This window comes from Pinus tabuliformis, chromosome 8 (genome assembly GCF_031772625.1).
Source record: "Pinus tabuliformis cultivar Carrire ecotype Pingquan chromosome 8, CPIR1, whole genome shotgun sequence".
Classification (NCBI taxonomy): Eukaryota; Viridiplantae; Streptophyta; class Pinopsida; order Pinales; family Pinaceae; genus Pinus; species Pinus tabuliformis.
Genome location: NC_142294.1, coordinates 1,072,583,259 through 1,072,606,681, shown reverse-complemented (window position 1 = coordinate 1,072,606,681; position 23,423 = coordinate 1,072,583,259).

Sequence of the window (23,423 nt, the reverse complement as noted above, 5' to 3'; positions counted from 1 at the left end):
CCAAGTTTCTAATTTACTTTCGGAAATATCGAAAGACGTGTTGAAAAAGAATTGCAATTGCAAACGAAATTATGAGATATAAATTGTATATGGAAAATAAATGATTTAATTAATTAAATCTTGCAAATGAAAGTAAACTTCATGAAATGAAAGAAACTTGACATCAAATCAAAGCAGGAGTCTAAGTGATCTCATGTACTCATATCTAACTAACTTCAGCAATCCATAAAAGTGTTTATGTCCCTTGGTCATAATGCCATAAAATGAAAGTATAACGTGTCTATGATAATTCATGCAATTGTTGTTAGATCCTTTAGAAATATACTTTTAATACTGAAGACAATTACTAAACACAAACCATTTTCTTCATTTAATACTGAAATGATAATCAGGGAAAGTATGTGCAATGTTTTCTGTAAAATAAATGACTGAACTGGAGCTGCAGCAAATCATATGCAGTGGTATAGGAAAAGGGATTCTGCACGATCCAAGCGGAATAAAATCGAGACAAGAACTGCAAGTAAAGAAATTCCAGAAAGGAATTACAGAAAAGAATAACTCATTATCTTCCAAGCACGTATTCGTTTGCCACTTAAATCCAAAATAGATTTAAAATCAGAACTTTAGAAATAAATATAAAGTAGTTCACACCACACAAATCAAAGGGAAATATGCCACACAGTCTTTCCAAATAATTGAAGGCACAAGGGTAAACGAACAGGGTTGGCTGGGCCCCAGCCTAACCAACTATTTCCCTTTTTAAGAAATGAACAGATTCAACACTCAAGTATGCATCAAAGATAAATTAAACACAGAGCATGAATAACATGGTAGATCCCTTGTATTACTTGATCAAAAAATGTCATAGTAGTGCGAGTCTAGCCCTAGATCTGAGGACGATACTAGATTACATAGAAAATGAAATTACAGTCTAAGGATCGCTAACTAGTTCTACCTACAATATATCTTCTATACATCCTTGGTCTTAGCCGTATTCCACTAGTTATAGTCATTTTCTTATTCGGGCATTTCGGCCGAGCATACTAACAACCGAGCATTACAAAATCAGCTAACAATTATAATGGAACGTGTACTTCACTGGCCATAAACCATCCTTGAAAAATATCCCTGATTGTGCGCAACCAATATCCATCCTCAGTTATTCAGCAACCGAACTCGATTCATGGATCAAAACGTCCATGTGGAAAGATTCAACTCATGGAAATCTCAGACCAATCATCGTGGCGGTGTAGTAATGTGCCTACACTGATCATACTAACTCATAATTAACACTAAGTTCCTTAATTAATTCTAGGAAATTATCATAAGTTACAAGAGGTACTTAATATGCATGAAATCTATGTAAAAATGATTAATAAAGCACTTTAATAAATCTTAATGTAAAATACGAAGCATATGTAGGAATAGGTAGTTATCTTGGACTAGTACAGGAAAGATAGGTTTAAGTTGAGATAAAACAGATGTTAATGTTTACAGGAATGGGGTAAAAATATGGCAATTTGGGACACCAACACCCTCCCATCCCTAAGTTGTTGTGTGTCCTCACACAACATTTTACCTTCTCTAAAAAATCCTCAAAAATGAGTGGACTACTCTCAATACTAAACTTCAATGCTTATTCTTGCTTTAATTATCTTCGGATTTTTCCCTCGGGATCTTCTCAGTTGATTTGTCACATTCTTGAGGCGTTTGTAGCATTTGGAAGCTTGTTACTTCCACACTTTTACTTGCTGCTTTTGCCTTTTTACCTCTGCAAGTAGCTCCACCTCGCTCTACTTCTACCAACTTTGTTCCTTCATGACCTGGTTGAAAGCCTCCAGGTGATGAACTTGCTGCTCCAATTCTACTATTCGGTTGTTAAGGTATAGAGTAGAGGGTGCCATGCTAAGATCTTCAGGTGTAAATTTCTTCTCTGCAACGAACTCGAAACCAGTCCCATCATTGTCAAGGTCAAGGCCATCAAATGTTTGCATTATGACGTCTCTGACGGTTTCTACACTTGGGATTTCCTTGTCACCAAGGGTTTTTATGCCCTCCACAATCTTCGTGCCAAGGGTTTTAGTACCTTCTGCACTCAACTCCTTAGGGTTTTTAACACCTTATTCTTCCAGTTCCTCAGGGAACTCAGTACCCTATCCATCCAGACTAGCAGGGGTCGCAATACCCTGTCTTTCTAAAAAAATAGGGCTTTAGTACCCTGTTCCTATAAAACAGTGGGGGTTTCAGTACCCCGTTCCTTGAAAGCACCGAAGGTTTCAATGTCCAGTTCACTGAAATTATCGAGGGTCTCTATATGCTTCTCTTCTTCATCCTCATGACCCTCTGTTTGGACTTCACCAGTACTTGGTGTCATCTTCCTCTTCCTTAATTTGCTGACAAAAGTTGGCAACAATACGTTGTCTTTCGCGTTCACTTCGGGTGATTCGTCGATTATAATTGGCGAGCTTGTCTGGTTCGTCTCTTGGGAGATAGTCTTCCTCCTCATCGAGGCTTTGGTCTTTCTCTTCTTAGCCGAGGGTGAAGTATTTTCAATAGTCTTCTTCTCTGGATGAATTGGTTTACTTTCCTCTTTCTACTTGGAGCGAGACGATGTCTCTGCTTCCTTTTCTTACTTGTACTCATGCTAGCAGACTTCTCTGCACTCCTTACTCGAAACTCCTTCAAGAATGCTTCCCATGTTACTCCTTTTTCTTCCATCTTCTTCTTAACCAAAATCATAATAATCCCATGATGGTAGAGCTTATTTGCAACTTGGCTTGCATTTTCCCCTCTTCATGCCCTTCACCATTTTCTCAAGACTCCTGAGTAGGCAGTAAGGGAAATTAATCAATTTTCCCGACTCAAAGTGCAGCAACAACCGAAGGTGATACACGAACGCCAATGTATAGCATCTATCTCCAATCAAAAATTTTTGTAGTATGAATGGGAGGTCTCGCCACTTGCCAATCATTGCATTCTGTGGAAGTCATTTCCTCCAGTCAACCTTAATCTTTTTGTCAACCACGAACTGGTGCCATCGTTTCTTCTCGCACCGCTCCTTTTTAAACCAATGCTCTCCTATAAGTGGCAAGCCTATAGCTTGTGAAATGGACTCCTCTATAACTTTGAACTTCAATGGTCCGACCCTGAATCAGCCTTTGAATGTCGTTAAGAATTCCAGTACCACAACCATGTCGAACCCATCAAACTTCTGTAAGAATGGTAGGAACCCATATTCTTGCAATAGTGCAAGATTGTTCTCGTACTCTGCAGTTTTCTTAATATCATACAAAGATAATGGCTCACTCCTTACGGGTTCCATTTCGAACTGCACTTCACCCTTTCTGATCACACCCTCGAAAGAATTCTAGCGAGTGACACCAATGCTTTGTCGACAGCTTTATGTCGGAGGTTTGTCACCCTCTGTCTTTTTAGTCCCACTCACCTGGCCATGATGAAAATAGCTCTTCATACTAGGTGTAGATTAGTATCAACCCGCTGCAAATAAGTCATAATGATTGGGTGGAGTGGAGGTTTATGCAGTGACGGTGAAATGATTATAATGATTGGGTTATAGGGTAAGGTAATAATGGAAAAGCAATGTGAAATTATTTCAAGGAATGTGAATATAGGCTATAAGATAACATTACTATCCCACAGTCTGGTTCATAATTTAATCAAGACATACTTCAACACTTATTAAAAAAAATAGATTTCAAAACCCCATACACCTTGCACTTTAAAGATTTTTCCTAAGTTAGTAAATGATGAAACAACGTATTAATTAAAACATGCAATGCTATGATAATTTAGTATTCATGTGCAGGGCAGTAAAGATCCATAAATGTCCTTGATAAAATACTCCTGGACTGTGTGAATTTTACTTGCTTTCACAGTCAGCTGCGTTCTTTCACTAAATTTGCTTGCACTGCGTTGTGCTTGCACTGCGCATCTTGCACTAGGGACTTTTACCAAAGCAGAAAATATGATAGAACATAATTCTGTAGATGGACTTAAATTTTTTTGCCTCATTATACAAGAAAAAATTATTCGCCATCCTTTGGTGTTTCACGAGCATGCCTTCTAGATTGACTGCATCAAATTCTGCAATCAATTTATGAGGGAATAAAGAAGTGGGAAAGGGGGTAAAATTTTTTAGAATGGGAAGGAACATTACAACAGGGATTCCTGAAAAAATATCACCAAGAGGGATAAATGAAATGAGATGTGGGAAAAAATTCAAGGGAAAAGAGGGATTTTACAAAATCGGGCAAGGGTAGTTTCTTAGAAGAAAGAGGAAGGTAATTCATTGGGGATTTTATAAATGAAACTAGTGGAAATTTTCGAAATGGGAAATAGAAGAAAGGAAAAGTGTTTACCTTGAAATCTGCCTGCACTGGTGCAGGAAAAAATTAACTGCAGTGGGAAGTAAGCATTCACTTGCATAAAAATGTCCATGCTAATTACCCCAAACTTCGGTAAGTGCTCGATTTCATGACCCTGCTTCTTCTTGGTGGAAACCAGCATATGTAAAAATCAAGTAACATTCCCTTTTTATTAAAATTTCAATCTTCCTGCCGACATGCTAGTTTTTTAGGTTGATCCTTATGCGATCATGTCAGTCAACTGATTTTCATAATTACAGGAAAAAGTTTTTTTTTTTTTTTTTTTTTTTCATTTTTTGATTTTGTTTTTGTTTTTATTATTTTTTCAATAAGGACAAGAAGGAATCAAATCTTCAACAGGTTGGTGTTACCACCTGCCAACTCCTTTTCAAATGGCTGTTGGACTTGCTGCATAAAATCTCCTTTAGTAAGGGGCTAAAAATATACCTTCAATCTATGCCCGTTTACCAGGAACACAAAATTCCGTCCATCAATAGTTTTGATTTCTACCGCTCCATTTTCAAACACTTTGACCACCTCATAGGGTCCCATCCAACGTGTATGGAATTTTCCTTTAAAATATTTGAATCTAGAATCGTAAAGGAGTACCCAATCACTTGGTTGGAACTGCTTCTTCTGAATAGACTTGTCATGCCACTTCTTGCGCTGTTGTTGAACCAAGATGTTCTACTGAATAACATCCCTTCGGAATTCATCTAACTCGTTTAATTGTAGAAGATGTTACTGTTGTGCTTCAGAGAGATCTAGCCCCAATTGGACTGCAGTTCTGAAAGTCTTGATCTAGAATTCTATCGGCAAGAGGACTTGTTTTCCGTACACCAACTCATATGGTGTGTGTCCTGTGCTATTTCTCCAAGTGGTTCAATAGGCCCACAATGCTTCCGGTAATTTGTCAGCCCAATCCTTTCTGTGCATATTTACTATCTTTGTGAGGATGGACTCAATCACCTTATTCGTGGACTCCACCTAATCATTTTCTTGTGGGTGATATGGTGTAGATTTCCTGTGCCATATTTTATACTACTCCATCACACCTTGTACCAGATTAGAAATAAACTGTGGTCCATTGTCAGAAACAATTTCTCTAGGCACACCAAATCTAGTAAAGATTTCAGTAAAAAGAAAATCAACAACAACTCTTTCAGTAGCAAAAGAAACAACTTTAGCTTCTACCCATTTCATAACAAAATCTGTACAAACCAAAATATGATTTTTATTTGATGATGTTGGATTTATTGGTCCTACAAAATCAATGGCCCATTTTTCAAAATGATCAATCATAACCTGAGGACATAAAAGCATTTCATTGGTTTTATTAGGCTGGCCAACTCGTTGACAGCTATCACATCGCTTGACATATTGTTTAACATCCTTAAACAAGGAAGGCCATAAATAGCTAGCTCGTAACACTTTGTATGTCATCCACTTATCAGCGAAGTGACCCCCACAAGGTTCATCATGGGAAGATTTTAAAATATCAAACACTTCTTCCTCTCTTACACATCTACGGATAATGAGATATGCTCCAATGTAAAAGAGGTCTCCTTGGATCCTAGAATATGCAACACTTTTCTCAATGATATTCCTCTTCTCACGAGCGGATAAGTGAGGTGGTAATTTTATAGTGACTAAATAGTTAGATATGTCAGAAAGCCATGGGGATTTTTTTGACATAGAAAAAATATGTTCGTTAGGAAAATCATCATCAACATGAATTGCTTCACCAGGATTATTTAACCTTGAAAGGTAATCTGCTACTACTTTTGTTTTTCCTGGTCTATCAACAATAGTAATATTAAATTCTTGTAACAATAGTAACCACCTAGTCACTCTGCTATTAGTTAATGGTTTATTCATCAGATATGTCATTGCGGAATGGTCAATATGTACAAAGACTTCATATCCTGTAATATAATGTCTGAATTTATTAATAGAAAAAATTATTGCTAAAATCTTTTTCTCAATAACCGTATAATTGAGCTTAGCGGGTGACAACTTTTTACTAATGAAATAAATAGCATAAGATTGTTTGTCTTCCTCTTGTCCTAAATTTGTGCCAATAGAAACATCTGAGGCATCAAAGGAAATATGAAATGGTGGGGACCAGTTTGGTCCTCTCAAAATTGGTGCATGGACTAATTTTTCCTTCAATGTCTCACTATATTTAGCCAAAAGTCGGAAAAAGGGGGGTAGCTATCCTTGAGAAATTCTCAATGAATCTCCTATAGTAGCCCGCATGTCCTAGAAAACCTCTCACTTCCCTTTGAGTTTTGGGCATAGGGAGACTCAAAATGACTTCTATTTTTGCAGGGTCAACTTGGATACCTATGTCAAAAATAAGATGGCCAATAACCACTCTCTCCTTACACATTAATATGCATTTCTTATTGCTCAAGGCGAGATGAGCTTCTTGGAAGTGAAGAAGCACTTTTTCTATATTCTTGAGGGCTTCCTAAAACGAATCACCAAACGCAGAGAAGTCATCCATATAGACTTCTACACACTCAAGGTCAACAAAAATAGCTAAGACCAGCCTCTGAAAGGTAATCGGGGCATTTCATAGCCCAAAAGGAAGCACTCGGTAAGAAAATGTACCCCATGGGCATGTAAAAGTGGTTTTGTCTTGATCCTCGGGTGATATCTATATCTGGTTATATTCACTAAAGTTGTCTAGAAAGGAAAAGTACTTCTTACCAGCAAGGGTATCAAGTACCTGATCGATGAAAGGAAGGGGGAAGTAATATTTGAGAGTGGATTTATTCAATTCTTTGTAGTCAATACAAATGCACCATCTCCCATATTTCTTCAGGACTAATACTAATGGGGAGACCCATTGGATGTCAGAAATGGGATAGATAAAATCAACATCTAAGAGTTTTTGCAATTATTCCTTCACAACGTCTCTTAGAGCTAGGTTCATTCGCCTTTGGGTTTGTTGGATAGGTCGGTATTCATCCTGAATATATATATGGTGTGTACAAGTTTCAAGAGGGATCCCTTTCATATCTTCATAACCCCATGCAAAGGCATTGAGATGGTTTCGCAACAAATTCACAACCTGCTCTTGCTGAGAAGGATCCAAGTCTGAATTGATATATAAGGATTTACCTAGACTAATATCAACAAGAGTAGTATCAAGCTCAAGAGTACACAAAGGTGTCGCTAGAGATGGTGGTGATGGAGGTAGAGAGTCATATCTTTCCTGAAAATCTAGACTAAAAATCTGACTCAATGACTCAAAATTAGGCATGGTGTCTAGATTGTTCAAGAAGTCTTGAATCTCACCCTCCTGCGAGGACTCAACATTCTGATGTATCAAGGAAACAAGTTAAGTCTCCTCATCACTACTATATTCTAACCATAAAGTGTCTTGGAGCTCCTAAATGGATCTAGTAGGTGGATATAAGGTGACCTTTTTCCTGGAATCTCCATGGGAAATATACATATCACCAGAATGACATCCGATATAAGCATCGGTCATAGCAAGCCATGGTCATCCCAAGATCAAGGGATGCCCTCCCACAAGATTATTTGGCTGAAGCACAATGAAATCTATGGATATTCCCAAGAGTCTAGGGAAATGACCACATCATCCAATACCCCTTCCGGTTTGATTTTAGATCTATCTGCTAGTTCAAGCACAGTGGGAGTAGGATGAATATGGAACAATCCAAGTTGATCCATGGTTTGCTTGGTTATAACATTAATGGCTGCTCCTAGGTCTATAAGTACATTGGAGACAAGGACATCACCTATCTAAATAGAGACAATAGGCTTTCTGGGGTTGGTATATTTTTCCATGTGCATACACCCCGTCATTAACTCCACTACTCTACAAAAAAATTGAATAGTTTGAGGTTCCATTCTTCTCCTTCCAGGCTTCTGGAGACAGATTTCCCTAATGATTTGTGTGCAAATGGGGATCTCTTTAATAGCTTGGAGCAAAGGTACCTTTATTAAAAGGTTCCCAAGCTTAGAAGCTATGCTAGACTCAGGAATGGGGTCTTTCTTATCCACAATTAACCTCTCTGGATAGGGAGGTTGGTTGGAAGAAGATGACAAGGGCTCAGAATGTACAGGGATAGGCTACATGGTGTCATCTTTTTTAGAATGGTTAGGAGTTTCCTCCTCTCCTTTCTCATCGATAATTACCCTAGGCTGCTTTTGATTTTATGAGGTTACTACCTTCCCTGAGCTCAATTGGAGATCATTGACTCCAACTGGCGTAGTATGATATCTGAATGAAGAAAGCAGGTTCATTGAATGGATCATTTGTACCTCTTTATTATTGGGGTTGGGTAAAGGTTGACCAGGCAGTTGAGAGGGTTGAAACGGTGATGGTAAAGGTAATGGTGGCATAGTTTAACTCAGCTGAGGTAATAATGGTTGTGGCATTGGGTAAGGTGCATATGTAGGAGGGTATGATTGCATAGGTGCAGGATAGGAATGATGTGAATGATGTGAATGGTTTGGTCCTCTCCATCCTTGTTCCCAAGATTGGGAGGTTTTTCGATACTGATATTGGTTCCCATGCTGCCAATGTTGAGAGTCACTAGTGTTAAGATAGGAATATGAGTGTGAAGTATAAACAAAAAAGTGTGGTGGAGGTTCAAGAACCATACCTACACTTACCTGAGGCTGATTTCTTTGTGCTCCCATAGCATGCAGTGATTTGGCTTTAGGTTGTCCTCCTTCAGGTACAAATTTCAACCCAGGTATGGAGGGACATTTTTCTGTAGCATGGTTCTCTGCACAAATTGCACATTTATTAGTTTCTTTAATATCTAGAGGACATTCTCTTAAAGGATGCTTTCTTCTACATCTTGGACAGAAAATAGCCAATGACTCTTACTCTTCTACAAGTTTTTGCTAAAACTTCAAAGAGTCTATTTGTTTACTAACAGTATTCATTATTTCAATTTTCATATTGTCCATTTTTTTTTCTAATCCAATAATCATAGCATTAGTAGATTTAGTTTTCTTGTTTCTATTCTGAATTCCTTTACTGGATCTATATTGGTTCCTTGAGAATTTCCTGCACAAGTCACATATTTGATCAAAAGATTTTTGAGCAATATCCCCTTGTCCTAACAGATTTAAATTATTCCTAGCATCATCAGTAAGCCCATGTAAGAACAAGGTTCTAATGGTACTTGGATCAAATTTGTGCTTTGACCTTTGAAGGATATATAAGAATCTCTCCAAGTAGTCCTCTAGAGTCTCATCATCATTTTGCACAATAGTAAAGATTTCATCTTGAATATCACTAGTTTTACAATATTCCTAATATTTTGACAAGAACACTCTCTTCATTTTCTCCCAAGAAGATATAGTGTTTCCTCCTAGTCCCATGAACCAGTGGAGTGCTGCATCCTTGAGAGTTGCAGGAAACAACTTTAACTTCTGAGCATCAGATGAATAATCATAACTTCTACACAAAATATCAAACTCAAATAAGAAAGAGTCTGGGTCTTCATGTACCTTACCATAAAAATGAGGAAGAGCTGATGGTGAAATATTTTTCATTTGTACTTGTGTATCAAGATCCACAATTGGGAATCCAAAAGTGGATTGTTCCTCATTTACTTAATTTTCACCAGTTCCTTCTGCATGGTCTTCCTGATATGCCATTGTTGTTTTTCCATGCGAACCACTCTCAACAGGTTGAGAAGGATGACTATTGGTTTTAATATCCTCCTTCTTACCCTTTGTGGGTTGTGTCGCACCTGGACTATTGCTACCAGAGCCCAAATGGATTGTTCTTGTGTGATGAGTCTGAGTTTGTTTGGAATTTATGCCTGCAAAAGAAGGCCCAATATGACATTTGGTTTCAAATTGGGCTTCAGACCCATACCTCTTTTAGGCATTCATTTCAAAAAATGACAAAACGAAATTCAAATAAAATGTTGCAATCTTCAAAAAAATAACTCATCACCTATAAATTCTTGCAAACAATAGAAGCACACTGTAGGAAAAAATAATAGCAGACTCACCCCTATTTCAAAAATGGAAAATTCTTACCAATTCAAATCACCTCCCTAACAATGACGCCAAAATGTTGGGTGCAAGAATTGCACTTAAGAAAACTCCTCAACACTTAATTGTCAACCCAGGGGTTTCGTAAACTTAGATACGAAGCATAGTCAATGCCATAAGTGGTATGAACTTTTTCTATTCTTAATCCTACTTCTTAAAGGAAATATTTGCATAACCAGACATAAAACAATCTTTAAATTCAATACATACCAAAGAAACTCTAGTGATGGAATATAAAAGAACAATTTGCAAGTAAATCAAGTAAAGGAGCTTTCGCATAACTGAAGGAATCTTAAATGCTGGAAGGAAATGCTATGTTTATCTTCAGATAGATGGCTAAGAGTCTGACAAGTGGGCCCTTGCAGAGATCTATTTTCCTCTTGATCTTCCTTCTACACAAACAACCCATTCTTGTACTATTGCAATGTGCTTACACTAGTGAAGGTACAATGCCTTTGTGTAAACGTATATTTAACCTCCCTTAATGAATATTTATGTCTTTGTGGAGGTGCTCTAATCCCTAGGGCTTAGAGCACTTTGTTTCTATAACAAGAGACCAACTCTTGCACCAAGGCAGAGTTTCCTTCACCAAGTTTCTAATTTACTTTCGAAAAGATTGAAAGACGTGCTGAAAAAAGAATTGCACTTGCAAATGAAATTATGAGATAAATTATCTATGGAAAAGACATTATTTAATTAATTTAATCTTGAAAAGGAAGTAAAATTCATGAAATGAAAGCAACTCGAAGTAATCAAAGCAGGAGTCTAAGTGAACTACATGTATCATCTAACTTCGGCAATCGACTTGAACTATTTTTGTTCCTTGGTCATAAAGCATGAAATGAAAGTATAACATGTGTATGATAAATTCATGCAATTGTTCTCAGATCCTTTAGAAATATACTTTTAATGCTAAAGGCAATTACTGAAATTAGCAACCCATTTTCTTGCAAGAATAACTGAAATGATAATCAGGGAAAGAAGTGCAATGTTTGCACTAAACCGGAGTGCAGGAAATCACATGCACTGGTATAGAAAAAGGGCTTCCTGCACGATCCAAGCAGAAGAAAATCGAGACAAGAACTATGAGTAAAGAAATCCAATAAAAGAATTACAGAAAATAAATAACTCAATTAATTCCCAAGCCACAGATCTGTTTCACACTTAACTCCAAAATAGATTTATATCAGAACTTCAGAAATAAATATAAAGTTGTTCACACCATGCAACTGCAAAGGGAAATATCCATACAGTCTTTTTGAATAACGAAAGCACAAGGGTAAATGAGTTGGGTTGGTTGGGCCCTAACTAACCAGCTCATTTCCCTTTTAAGAAATGAACAGATTCAACACTCAAGTATGCATCAAAGATCAATTAAACACAGTGCATGATAACATGGCAGATTCCTTATATTACTTGATCAGCAAATGTACATAGTAGTGCAGGTCCAGCTGCAGAGCTGAGGGTGATACAAAATTACATGGAAAATGAAATTATAGTATAAGGATTGCTAACTAGTTCTTCCTACAATCTATACTTTATACATCCTTTCGGCCTTATCCGTATTCCACTAATTACAGTCATTTTCTTATTCAGGTCTTTCGCCCGAACAAATTAACAATCAAGAATTACAAAATTGGCTAACAAATATAATGGAATGTTTACTTCTCTGGCCATAGACCATCCTTGGCAAACATCCCTGATTGTGCGCCACCTATATCCATCCTTAGTTAATCAGCAATCAAACTCGAGTCATGGATCAAAATACCTGTGTGCAAAGCTTGAGCTCACGAAAATCTCGGACCAATCATCATGGCGGTGTAGGAATGTGCTTGCATTGATCATACTAACTCATAATTATCACTAAGTTCCTCAATTACTTCTAGGAAATTATCATAAGTTACAAGAGGTACTTAATAGGCATGACATCTATGTAAAAATGATTAATAAATCACTTTAATAAATCTTAATGTACAATACGAATCATATGCGGGAATAGATAGTTATCTTGCACTAGTGCAGGAAAGAGAGGTTTAAGTTGAGATAAAACAGAGGTTAATGTTTGTAGAAATGGGGTAAAAATAGGGAAATTTGGGACACCAACAAGGCCAAGGAAGAAGCACAAATCAGATAAACAGGTGTGCATTGACATGATGATCCTCACAGAAGGGGATCTAGATGAGATTGGACACAAGGTAAGAGACACCACAACAGAGTTGTGGAAAACATTTGAACAATAGTACATGCAGACGCTAGGGAGTGTCTATTTGGATCTGTGTGGGCTACAGATCCAAATAGGTTGAATTCAAGCAAGTGTTGGGCAAGAGAACGGGGTGCAAGAAAGCATGGAGCAAGGGAGCGAGAGAGTAATAGATATGGAATGGACTCTGGACCTCTAAGTCATTCCCTTACCAAAAGGATCAGTCCATCTAGAATCAGAGGAAGACCGCGTTGTGTTGAGTAGAGCCAAAGACATTGGGGTAAACTTAGCCACACTACCATTTCAAACTCTCTATGCACTGCATCAGGGAGTGCCAGATGAACTTAGGATTAGAGATCAGCGCGCGCTTACAGTGATCAATGAATTCAATGTAAACAATGAGCATATTTTTGCAGAGAAATCTCAGGTTTCGAAAGAGAAGGAAGAGCTACAAGCATGAAATGAGAACCTAGAGACAACAATCATACAGGCGTGTGATTCACTTCCAGAGTTAAAAATTCTGGAGGATGCCACAGCTACAACAATAATCAAGAAATTGGCTGCTACAGTTTGCTCATCCAAAGGTGAGATCAGCAAAGTCACATTTGATTTCCAGGTGAATATCTCAAAGCTGCAGTTGAAGTTACAACCAACCACTCCGCCCGAGGTCAGGGAGCAACGCGAAGAAGCTATCAGGGTAAACATGGGCACATTAGATACAATCATCAGAGACTGTGTGATGATATTTGATCACGCCATGGAGTTATCGATGAATCTATAGGAGGACCCAAACATGGAGAAGTTTAACACAGACATTTGAGAGACACAATGCAATTTTGATGAAGTCAGAGTGACTGCACACACTTTGGCATCAGTCCAACGCCTCGCACGATTGCAGGAAGGGAAACAACTCCAATCACAGATTGAAGAGCTACAAAGGAAAGAGGTCCTTCTCAAGGCTATACTCTAGCCATAGATAGCGGAAGACTTTCAACTTACTCTATCATGTCAAGAAAAGTTAAAGACACTATAGCAAACAAAAAGAACGATGCGCCTAGTAGTAGAAGACCCGACGAATGAAAAATTGGTAGAGAAAATGCAGCAGGCCACAGTACAGAGTTATGTTGATGTAGCAGCATTGCAGGTCGAGAGCGGTGGCCTCCGCCACAAGATCGAGGTGAAAATCAAGTTACTCAAGGGAGAGTTACCATATTTATGTTTGGGTACTATTGGGATAGGGTCTCCAAGGTCAATTTTGGGTTAGTTAACCAATTTTTGAGAAATATTTTGCAAATAATGTAAAGTCTTTGCAAAATATGGAAGCAAAGCATGCAACTAAGTAGGAGTCAAAGGGGCTTTAGCCCCTTATTTGGGTAAGTAATAGGTTGGTTTTGAGACTCACCCATAGGTCACGGGCCATGGTATTGTATTGAAAAAGATATATATAGTTGAGTCATAGCGAGTCTAAGAATGAATGAAGTCAAGATAGAAGATTTTTTTGGGTAAGTGCTAAGGCAGGAACGCTCTATTTCCTGTACCTAGGCGAAAGTGGAAGGCTCTTGTAGTTGAGTGCGTGGAGACCTTGGGAAGTGTGTAGCTGAGTGTATGGGCCCCTGCAGCAGAGTGCGCAGGGTCGAAAAGTTTGTATTCTGAATGTTGAACCTAATAAAGGCTGATTTTGGAGCTAATACCTTGAATCTGCATCTTATTTTTATTTTTTTTCATGTTATGTCTTATCATTCAATGATATGTTTTCTATGGAATAAGGTGCAATTTATGCACGAGCCTATTGAGTCTTTAATATTTATGCATGAACTAAGTAATTATTTTTTTTCGCAAAGATAAAAGGTTAAATCTATTGTGATGTTTGTTGACTTGGGTAGATCTATGCGAAGGCAGATCTAGGGTGACTATTTAGTGTGTGAAAGTGGATAGTATGATTCTTCTAGGTATATAAAATCTGATCACAGAAATTCACGAAGGTCTAAGAGCCATTTACGTAGAGATGCAATAGCGAACCATATAAGGATACTGATCTATGCGAAGGAAGATTTGAGCTACAAGGGTTTAATATCACTTATCGCATGGTCTATCGATGAAGAAGCCTGGTTATAGCATCCCCCAATACTGTTTCGGGTGAGACTGCAGCCTACGCTATGCAGGTTGCTTCTGAAAGGGCTAGGAGTTAGAGTTTTGTTGCTTGGCACGAACAACTCTGAACCTGGGTGAGGCCCCCTTAAGCCAACAAATTCACCTACATGCTCTTGAGTATTTTTGTAGAGTAGTGGGGATGAAATTCAATACTAGCAAGACAAAAATAATGGTTTTCTCTAATCAAAGGAAGCAAAGTCAACATACTTTCTTCTTTGAAGGAAACATTCTTGAAGAAGTAAATGAGTACAAGTACCTTGGGATAGATTTCAACAACAAACCTAATTGGTAGGACTGTAGAAAGAAGAGAATTTTAGGAGGGTGGAAAGCATTATATGCTCTTAAAAACAGATGTAGAGAGACAAAGTTATGGGATAGGAAAATGATTAAAGTGCTTTTTGGAATCCTAGTTTGTCTAGTGATACTATATGGGTGTAAATTGTGGGCTAGCAACAACCCCATCTCAAAATGGAAACAAATTGAGAAAATCCAAAAACACTTGATCATGACCAAGTTCAAAATAAAAAGTTCGGTACCTTATGACATAATGTTGAGTGAAATAGGAGAAATTCCTGTGGTGAAGTAAAATTATAAGTCCGAACATGAACGAATTCCTCTAGCCTGATAATGGGTCTAGCCACAACAGATACATTCTATGGAAGATTCCCTTAGGTTAGAACCAATCAATGGGGCCTACCTCTTGGTCGCTTATCCTACTTGATGATGTCGTCGCTTGCTCGGTCCAGTAATCTCTCTCTTCCTTCTTCAAGCTCCTGAAACAAGTAAACGACAACAACACATAAACATAATATTAGACAAATTGCAATTCAACCTACTTAACGAGTCAAGAAGCATTAAGACATGAATATGTAATATTACAAAACATGTAGGAAATCAATCGGTAGTTGCATATATTAATATCAAAGAGAGATTATGACCATTTGTCTTGATGTTGCAGTCTTCCTCTGACAAGACCGAGTTCCCACACACTTCTGCTAGCACTCCATGATGGCTTCAAACAACAATAGTTTAAAGGATCGTCCCTTTAGGCTTCACCCCAAACCAAACACACTTCTCCCTCACAAAACTAGATGGCTACAACTAGTAATAGCTTGCTTGTCTAATCCAAAATAGTATACTCACACTCAGCCAAAACTCTAACTACAGCCACAACTTCACACTCTAGTTTGTGCTTGGGAAGAAGGTAGGTTTATATAGGAAATATGGATGGGAGATGGATCCTCTTCTCATGAGAGAAGGAATTATCCCTTGAGGTAGTTCCATCACTATAGGGAAAGGAGCCAAAACTGTCATCCTCGACCCCATCTGGCCAAACCATTTACCAGACTTTCGTTATGGAGCTTCTAGAGTTGGAAGCTTCAGCTCTAACCTAAAAAACTTTCCATAACAGGACCAGTGCAACTGGAACACAGCTCATTCGCTCTGGTTGACACGGGGAATAGTGCTAATCTCTACACATTGGCATGGGGGAGACAAAGGCCATTAGCATAGGTCTTGTAAACTGGGCATAACAGAAGTTTTAGGGGAAATGGTACAAAAGGGAAATGATCTGCTCATGGACAGGGACATAATGGTAGTTTCTCCATTAAGGAAAAGCATGCAGGGTTCTCTGTAGAGGTCCTCTAGGGTCAAGGAACGGGGAGTATAGGGACAGTGACAAAATGTTGTGTAACAGATGCCCCATAAAGCGTGAAGGCCGAGCTAGAATGAGGGATGAAATGATTTATAAATTAGTGTAGGGAAACGGTCTACTATTGGAAAACCTATAAGGAAGTATAGATACATATACATAAACTGAGATCTATATCAAACTTTACATGAATCATGGCATGGGCGTAGCCATATAGAGAATGATAATGTAAATGGATCTAGGTATGGGCTCAACCATCCGTCAAGGAGGATCATAACAAAACCAAGGTACGGTCACAACCATCCAATAATGAGAAGGATCACATATGATGACTTATGGTCTGGTCGCAGCCAACCATTTGATAGATACATGCATATCATCATAAACCATGTCACACCACTTTGCAACCTGGACTTGTGTGATATGAATCCAGGGTCTTGCGCTCCAAACACGACCTGATCAAAGTACAGATCCTAGCATGTGAATGGATGTGTTGACATCGAACATGCTAGAAAGTCATTTGATTACCATTCAATTATGTAAACTATTAACAAGAGCGAGAGAAACCACCAATAATGACAATGGTCCTCAAGGTAATATTAGCACAATTGACGGAATGTGAATACAGGAACAAGAGTCGAACACCCATGAAATCACTCAATCGAAAGCCAATGATGTGAACTTGTCATCAAGCATGAAGAACTTGCCATTAGGGCATGCAAGCTCTAAGGTACTGGAAGGGAGTCTCTCAGTCAACTTCTCAGATAATGAGTTGAAGTCGATGAAAAGTGACCATGTCAAAGGAGGGCCATAATGAATCCCACATCATCGACACAAGACGACAGGATGCAAAATGTTTTTGGATGATATAGAGAAGCAAAGGTAAGTGTAATTGTAGAAGGACAACTCTTGAACATATCAACAACACAACTGGAAGTTTGGCAGCTTTTGGATCCATAGGATCGGTGGTCATGATGACATGGCAGAGATCAAATGGAAGGCAAAAATGAATGGCCCAAACCCAGGAAGGTCAATTATGCAAAGGAGGATGTCCCAATGTAACACGAAGCCAAGAGTGTCATGTTCAAGAGTGAGCTGTTGACACGACTGATAGATTTCCAAATTCTCCCCACCATTTCTGGTGAGTACCCAAATTATTTTTTAATCACAAGCTTGAAGGGGATAACATATGCTTGCACTGTAAGTTCATCCTTCGGACGAATCTAACGTAGTAAGTTTAATGAGCCCTAGGAAGGAGAAGCTCATGTTTGTCATGGTGACGAATCTGATGTCGTTAAGATAGTCTTCGGCAAAATCACATAACCAATCTTTTGTCGACGCGTTTCGAACCAACCAGTGTGGTTCATCGTCAGGACAAGTTGAAGAACTAATCCGGCTTAGCTCGATTAAATAGAGTGTGCAGAGACTCCAACAGCTAAAATGCTAACGGCTAATTTGACCTAATGAACCTGGTCAAACTACTCAAATATTTAATTAATATTTCTAGAATTAGTTAAAATAGGTAAATAAAGGAGTTTATTTGTTAATTTAAGGATAATAATAATATTTTAATTATAATTATAATTGGATGAACCACACTGGTTGGTTCGAAACGTGTCGACAAAAGATTGGTTATGTGATTTTGCCGAAGACTATCTTAACAATGTTATGGATCACAGAAGTCTAAATTCCTTAAGAATCTGATGTCGTTTAATAGTTTAACGAGTCTGACAAGGGTGTAACTCAATATCCTTTTCATGTTTAGAGAGTTTGAAAAAGACACGTAAAAGAAAACTCCCTATGGTTCCTTTTTGTACATTTGTGTCTCTCGAGCCTGAAAAGGTAGAAAACAGTACTTGAGAGAACCGCTTGACCATTTCAATCAAGGAGTACCTTTTTTGTAAATAGTGCATCCCAGCCTGAAAAGGGGTAAACTTATACTGGATGCACGACTTTTCACATCCATTAATGAGTTCGAAATGATAAGGGCTCGGCTATCTTTTCTCTTTTAAAGGGTCAGAAAAGAGCTGAAAGTGGACCCCCCATTTTTATTCTCTTTAATGAGTCAAAAAAGAAAAAAATACTTGGCAATCTTTTCATATAAGTTTAACGAGTTGACAAAAGAGCTGAAATGTGACTCATCGTCATTGTCGAACATCCATCACTTGTTGCTGCACAAGAAAGGCAAAGCACATTATCGAGTCCTTGAGGTAAATTAGGTAAAAAATATCTACAAAACCTAATATTTCATGAAAAAATGAATAAAAAGGGAAAAGGTAAATATATTTTTACCATTTACCATTTTACCTTTACAGTGAAGACTTTTTACCCACTCTTGCCCTAATTGATCTAGAGAAAATTGTGAGAGATCCGGGACGTCAATCGACGAGCTGTCAGTTTCAGATAACAGCCGAAGCCCTGAGCTCCATTTTCATGCCATTAATTTTAGTTTTTAGCCATTTTTTTGGATTTTTAGGGAGGTTTTTGAGAATTTTTTTCACCCTCAGTCGGCGTGATTTCTGGGCACGAGATCATGTTGGCTGAGGGTGATTTTCATAACCATCCACGCCGACTGGTGTGACTATTTGATAAATAGGCACATCAGCACCATGGATAGGGAAAAACCATTCTTTCTCAAAATCTGACCATTAAAACTTGAATTTTATGTGCCAAAATTGATAATTGACTGAAATTAATGGCTTCCGCAGGAAAAAAATTGCCAAAAATGGTCGATTGGAAGAAAAGAGAACACAAAGATGTTGAAACCCAGGCATTGAATGATCCAAATTGCTTGGAGGCTTTGAGGGTGTGTGGGCTCCTCAAATTTTTCCTTACACGAGGGATGCGGGCCAAAGCCAAGTTGCTTCGATACTTGATAAGCCTTTGGGACATCAATCATGAGATTTTTTTTCATTGGGTACTAGGAACTAGAGTTGACAACTTCAGATATCTACTTCATCAATGGAATGTCTCACAGAGGTGAGCGAGTGAACTTGTATGGGTCATGTCCAATCGAGGAAAGCATATCTTCCCTTCTTTTCGAACACTTCCCTAAGGCCCTGAAATACAAAAGTGGGAAGATAGAGATTTCCAGTGTGTGGGATTTGACAATGAGGGTGCTTCTTTTGACTATCAATAGAGTGTCGGGGTCCCAGGCAAAACATGAGACTAACAAGTCAAAGTTCCTTTATGCTATTGACTGCACAGCTCCTACGATCTTCAATTGGGCAGATGACATGAAGATGAACATCAAGCGCCAGTTGTCCAAGGCCAAGGCAAGGAATCTAAATCAGTTTGGCTTTGGATCAGTACTTGTGACCTTTTTCCTGGAAGGAGTGCCATTGTTCCAGCATCAATTGACTGAGGTCGATCCTCTTGCACCACGCAATCCATAGATGGCCCACTGGAGTCGTTTGATGCCCAGTATCACTGGGGGTCAACATATGTTATATTGACCAGCATTCTTCTCATGGCTATGATGACAGAAGATCATTGTGGAGGACTAGCCATACAATGGCACTGATTTCCATGGAGGTGCAGATATGCCCTTACTAGATGGAGAGGACTTCGATGACGAAGGTAAAAAATAAAATTTTTGATTTTGATATTTTTAAATTGTTTTTGGTATATGCATGCTTATAACATTTCTCTTGTTTATGCAGATGTTGGACCAGAGCGGCCAGCCGGGATGTCCCTGATAGCCAGGCGCATCCCCCGTCCTATTGATGTTGTCACCCCTTATCAGGAAGGGAGCGATAATGAGGAGGAGATCGTAAGGAACCTTGAGGGGTTGACTCATGGTATCCCGGAGTATGCTCAGATAGGAGACATGCCCCATCGATACCAGAGGCACACAGTGGGAGTCTTAGATCAGATCCACCGACTATTGAGTCATGCTGCACGAGCTGTCTCATGCTACAATGATCACCATGCTGAGTAGTTCCTAGGTCCAACACCTAAATATTTTCTGAGGCCTGCGTGCCATGGATGTATGAGGCCTGCGAGCCGCTGATGTTATTATAGACACACATATTATTTTTTGGGGTTCTGATGTATCAAACATTCTCACACACAAACACACACACACATATATGTTGTATTTTCCTGTCTATTATGGTACAAATGGATTATCTTATATTTTACATGTTTTGTAAATGCCTATCCAACATGTAATTAGCTAATGCATCTGTCAATGTATTCATGCGTCTAGGAATATGATGATATGTAATATAATAAAAATTCCTTTCCAATAGATGGATACGGAGATACATTTGTAATATTTGAGGGTTCCTGAAAGAATATTGCCCGTTAAGTCGAAGGACGACAAACTGTGAATCCAGGTTGACAACCAATTCCTGATGCCCAGAGCATGGCTTCTGACAATAGTTCAATGACCACATTGTATTCAGCAATGTTATTGGTTGTAAGACCTAGGCAGATACCTTGAAGGTAAATCAACTCACCGTTAGGGTTATAAATAGCCCATGCCGCGGATGATAGGTTCTGGATACTACGACAAGCACCATCAGCGAAACCAATGTGAGGAGTTGTAGACATCTACAAAGCAAGAAACCATAGTAAAGAGGAGAGTTGTTTGAAGACTATCACACAAAACCACATTGTACAAAAATGAATCACACACTAATGTACATAAGTAACCATGCAAGATGACTTAAGCATAGTACTTTTTGAGGGAGTCCATGCTAGGAATCGGGTAACTATTTGGCATGGAATCACCCCACAACATGGTTTGGGGTCAAAGCCCAAGTTTTGAGTTGTTATTGTTGTAAAGACTCCACGAATTGCGGGCGCGGAGCACGAATTGTATGTTAGATTCATAGGGTTGTCCGCCCTAAGTTTTGAATGTAGTGTCGACCTACCCATGGTCCGCATACCATGGGACTGTAGAAATAGAGTGAGGCTCTAAGTTGGAACTAAGTTAGTTAAGATAGCGAGCATAGAGAAAGAGTCTAAGGATCTTGGGTCATAGTAGTAGGAAGAGGCTCTGTAGATGAGTGCGCAGAGGCCTAGTAGAGTCCATAGCTGAGTGCATGGACCCCTGCAATTGAGTGCGTAGGGCGGAGTTGAGTCTGTAACCAAGGAAGAAGAATAATAAAGAGAAGTTTTATCTGAATTCTGTGTATTTGTTCTTGTGTTATTATCGGTTTGATATCAATTGCAATTATATTGTTTATTTACTACGTGCTTTTGTATGAATGGTGAACGTTGTTAAGTATAAATGGCGGCATAGAGATAAGCTAAGTATTTAACTAATATTGGGTTACTATTAAGGATTTGGGTAAATAACACTGTTCGGCCCCCGAGTAGGGCTGCGCGAAGGCAGCATCATAGGCTGCGAGATACTAATAAGTGCGCGTAGCGATGTGCATGCAGGGTCAAACCGTGTACCACTTGGAACCCATCAGACATCCCCAAGGTGCGGAAACCTAGTTCTAGCACCTTCCCATACTACTTTGGTTGAGACCTCAGTCCGTGCTCCACAGACTGTTGCCGAAAGGGCTAGTAGTAGCAGGATTTGTTTGGCTAAATCATCTCCTAACCTGGGTTAGGCCCCAACAAGCCAACAAATGGTTCCATTGCCAGGACCAGGATCTGCATAAGGGATGTATGATGTTGTGTCACTAGAATCCAACGAAGAAATAAATTGAAGGGTGGTTAGACAGAAAGATTCACAAGTTCACGGCGCAGGAAAACAAGAATCCATGAGTATCAAAGGAATAGTGGTTGGAGTGCTACTTATATACGGAAATCCACGAAATTTTCTTTGCATCCTTTCCCTCTGAGTTGTATGAGTGGATCACGAAGCTAGCAGACAGTCAGGGAGTCTAGAATTAGTGCATAGACTAGAAGCATCAGAGGATAAGATCTCATGCGTTGTGGATGATTGGCTCGATCGAATTATAGGGTGGTTTATCACCGAGTTCACGGTAGACACGACAGTCAGCTACAGTGAGGCGGAACGATGCTTCCTCAAAGGACCGCAAGGCAAGTACATCATATATTTGAACACTTGGATTAAGATGCTATTGTGTGAAAAGCGGGTTATGTGAATAAATTCATGTTTGGGGCTACGCGAAGTGGGACGATCTATAGAAACAAAGGTAGCATAGAGATAGAAAATAGCCCCTTGATTTTGCCTCAATAGGAAAGTGAGGAAGAGCTCACGAAAGTTTCTCTGAGAAGTGTGGTTAGTCTGATAAGGCAGTGAATTCCGCACCTACCACCTCCACCTACACCACCACTAGTCTCACCATCTTCACCTCCATCTCCACCCACACTACCTACGCCACCACCACAATTCAATATGGTGAGTGCAATAAAATTGCCAATATTCAAGGGAGTAGGGAATGAAGATCCAGACCAATTTTGGTTCGTGGTAAGGGCCGTATGGGAAGTACAAGGAGTTGTGGATGAAAATATAAAGAAGGAAATGTTGGTGAGCACGTTACAGGATCATGCACTGACATGTTACATTAAGCATTCTAATGACCATCCAAACACAGGGATCGTAGATATCCAGGCCACCCTGAATAGGGAATTTAGCAGGCCAAAGTTGGAGACATAATCGATTATCAAGCTTAAGGAGATTACGATGCTTCCAGGTGAGACCCCATGGGATCTGGATCAGAGAATGAAGAGTATGATTCGCTAAGCCAACATGACCTTGACAGATGGGAAGCATCGTGCATGGTTTGTAGTGTCACTAACACAACATTTAAGGATGATGATGTCGCAACAAAAGTTATCCACCTAGGCCGAAGCTTTAGAGATTGCAATAAGACTGCATGAGACATCAATACAAGATCCTGGTCTGGGAGTCCAACAAATCCACATGCAACTGCAAAATTTGTGTTTGGAAATGTAGAGTTTGAAACAGGACAGGACAACTCGGCTAGAGGTGCACGAAGAGATGTGGTGCATAAAATGCAAAGGCCAAGAGCATGACAAGGACCATTGT